Source organism: Schistocerca gregaria, chromosome 10, assembly GCF_023897955.1.
Source record: "Schistocerca gregaria isolate iqSchGreg1 chromosome 10, iqSchGreg1.2, whole genome shotgun sequence".
Classification (NCBI taxonomy): domain Eukaryota; kingdom Metazoa; phylum Arthropoda; class Insecta; order Orthoptera; family Acrididae; genus Schistocerca; species Schistocerca gregaria.
Window position 1 is genome coordinate 39,340,727 of NC_064929.1, and position 3,622 is coordinate 39,344,348.

A 3,622-nucleotide genomic window follows, 5' to 3' on the forward strand; every position below is an offset into this window, starting at 1 on the left:
CATCCAAACTTGTCGTTAACGGTCAGCCAAGTCGCGCCGTCCCGATAAACAGTTCTGTTAGGCAGGGCTGCCCTATGTCGATGGCGCTGTTTGCCATTGCGATCGAACCGCTGCTAGTCACCTTGACGGAACGTTTACAAGGACTCCACATACACGGGCAGAAGATAGTGTGCCGAGCTTACGCTGATGATGTTACCTTCCTAGCTATGAATGTCAATGAGGTCGAGAGGGGTCTCCTGATCATCTCACAATATGAAAAGGCATCTGGTGCGAAACTGCATTGGACGAAATCAGGGATCATGAACGTTGGGCAAGGCATAGGCGCGATCGGTCATGGCCAGCTTAAAGAGATCACTAGGATGACGTGTCTCGGTGTCGATTTTCGGAACACCATCCGCCACACCATTGCCGCCAATTATAAGCAATTGCTCAACAAAATTCGTGCTTGTGCGAAGTTACATAGCGTCAGGAAATTGGACGAGCTTCAAAAGGTTGAATTGGCCAATATTTATATCACTGCCAAAATCAATTATGTGGCTCAAGTTTTGCCCATCCCCACCGATATAGCCAAATGCATGCTGTCCGCGCTTGGACACTTTGTATGTCGTGGCCAGATCTTTAAAGTTCGATATGACACCTTGACACTCCCAACGCGAGATGGCGGACTCAGTCTCACCGATGTACACAAAAAAGCGAAAGCTCTTTATTTCTGCAAAACTTACAAGCTATGGAAACAGTCACCGACCAGTCTGACCGCTCTTGTCCTGAATGAAATCGCACCGACTGATCTTCAACCGCCAATTGATGTGCACCATATACCGACTGCGCTCTACCACTTCAAGAGTTTTCTCTTAGAGTATAGTTATGTCCATACAACAGTCTCTGAAAAGAATTTGACGACAGTTAAGGCAATCTACAACTCCTTTGTGGCAACTAAATCACGGAATGTTATCGAACAAAAATTTCCAAACTACAACTGGGACGCGACGTGGCAAAACATCCACAGCCCCTACTTACCTTCGCAAGTAAAGGCGACGTGGTACGCTGCCGTCAATAGAAAAATCCCGACGCAGTCCAGGCTTCATGCAATTCATTTGCAGGACTCGCCAATGTGTGTCACGTGTAATCTCATAGACAGCGAAGAACACCGTTTCGTCTGTGGTACCACGAAAGATATATGGGGTTACGCCCGACAGAAACTGTCGAGCATCAAGAGGACCTCACCATCTGCGATAACGCCAGCTGACTTTCTCAACCCTGAAGCAATCCCATTTCCCAGGACAAAGCGGAATGCTGTCAACTGGATAATAGGTCACACAGTGCACTATATTTTTAGTACTGGCGATAAGAACAAAGACGATTTCGTTCTATACCTGACCCTGCAGCACAGCATGATCGCACGCGAACGTAACTACAAGGCGACCTTTGCCAACTTTTTAAGCAAGACCATTGTGTGATATGCGATTCGACACTCGACCCGTCAGTCTTGCCATGACGGGGAACGTAATATTTAAAGAACGCCCGAAACTATACCACGAGACATGAATGCATGTTTAACCTTCTTTCGAAGTAAGGCGAAACCGACTATTCGCTACATCATTGAGGAGCAGCAGAGGACAATAACAGACGAAAGATGTGAAGACAACACTAGAGAAAAAAACAAACACTTTTCGTTTTCTTATATTTTGCACCAACAAAGGAGAAGATTCCTTTTTAATCACTTATTTCTTATTTATTTATTTATTAATCCTAACCAGAAAAGGTACTTTAGTTCGACACTGCTTAACATAGTTGATAGTGTCATCATTTTTTTTTTGCCGTTAACGCCTCACTCACCTAGAAGAAATGGATTGAGTTCTGGTGGAAGAATGGATCCCTTCTGGAAGATCCTCTTAAAAAAAAAAAAAAAAAAAGAGGAAAAAAAAAAGTGGTTCAAACAAAATTATAAATAAAAAATAAAAAAAATTAAAAAAATTTCACATATACAAATGGGTGACTGGTATGGGGGCGACATCGAGGCCAGGCCTCAGGATTCTTGACCCCTGCCCTCTTTGCCGCCGCCTGCCTGCCATTTAATATAAAATAAAAAAAAAAAAAAAAAAAAAAAGATGGTAGAGCGCTCGCATAGTTTGCGAGAGGTACTGCGATCAATACCCAGTGCCTCCAGAATTTTTAACACACCTACATGCGCACCTTGATATGCAAGTGGAATACTTCACAGCCAGCAGATGTGTCTAGGAAGATACAAGCTTGCGCCGAGTTCACGTAAATCCCACTGCACATTCCTATTCTTTGCGTGCAGTCAGCTGCTACTGGTGTTGTTAGTTGTGACTGCTGATAACAGATGCCGTAGCAATCAATTCATGGAGTGAGTTGTATGTTTTGCGATAGTCTGTCTCTGACAAGCAAGCACAGGTGACATAGGTGCGAACACAGGAAGCTTGCAGACCCTCGCTGCCTGCAGACACCGAGCAGCCACACTAGGAGGGCGGCCTAAGCCGTAGGCGAATTGTGCTCATTCGCTTTGGCGCGACGTCGAACTATAAATAATGCTGTCACTAGCGTGAGCGTCGTGGAAAGTCGGAAAAGTCGGCTGCGGGGGTGAGTGCCAAGTTTGGGGAGCGTTTCGTAGTATGCGCAGTGCAATGGAGACGCGGAAACTTGTTGTGGCCCAGTGTTTTGCTGTTGGACGACAAGATTGGTACACAGTAGTAAAGAGCGAGGCACTGAGTTGGCATGAATAATGGAGTGCACAATGGGGCTCGAGATGTGTTTGTTACCTCAGGTGCTGTATAATTGTCTACAATGAGTGAAAACGGAGCCATTTGTGACGGCTCTTTCAATTTAAGACGTTAAAAACAGACGGAATTTGAATTTGTAATACCAGAGCATCAAAACTACTTGGAACTTTTGTGTATATGAACGGGTCCGCGCCTTTGTACTCTGCTCCCTTCACCGCTACAAACCAACCAACCATCGTGTCCGTGCGCATCTGAGTCACAAAGAATGGGGAATAGCGCAGTTTGCTCGTGCATGGGGCGTCGCTCAGTTGGTAGAGCGTTCGCTTGGCATGTGAAAGGTCCAGGGTTCAAGCCGCGGCGCCTCAATTTTTTGTGGTCAGTGCTTGGTAAGTGTTGGTCGCGGCGAACCTAAAGGCACGCAAGATGTTGCAAAGCCAGCGTCACAGACTGATATGATGTATACTGACGTAAGGAGAGCAAGATGTAAGTGTGGGGAACGGCTGTTATCGAGGTGTCATCGAGTGCAGATCTGTCTTAGGTATCGCGGCTTAACCTCATTGAAGTCTAGAGGGTGGACAACACGTTGGTCTTACTCAGAGCGGTGTCCGAATTCTATTTTCGACGTTATACGTGCCACTTTCATTTTGGCAACTACGATTCGATACAGAATGCACGAAACCTGAAAGATACCCTAACGGATACATAGGGAGTAGTGTTTGTCTGCTGAATAATGGGAGTGCAAGGGTCTGTGTCGTCTATATGGCTGTATGTAGCACCATTAGTCTTCTGGAAGGCGGGCGTAGCTCAGATGGTAGAGCGCTCGCTTAGTATGCGAGAGGTACTGGGATCAATACCCAGTGCCTCCAGAATTTTTAACACAC

General features: G+C 45.9%; 1 non-coding gene across 1 annotated transcript; it reads left to right on the forward strand.

Annotated features, from left to right (window-relative positions):
- Window positions 1–3,034: 3,034 nt before the first annotated feature.
- On the forward strand, window positions 3,035–3,107 carry Trnaa-ggc (transfer RNA alanine (anticodon GGC)). The gene has a single exon. It is a non-coding gene; the product is annotated as a tRNA-Ala (tRNA).
- Window positions 3,108–3,622: the final 515 nt, after the last annotated feature.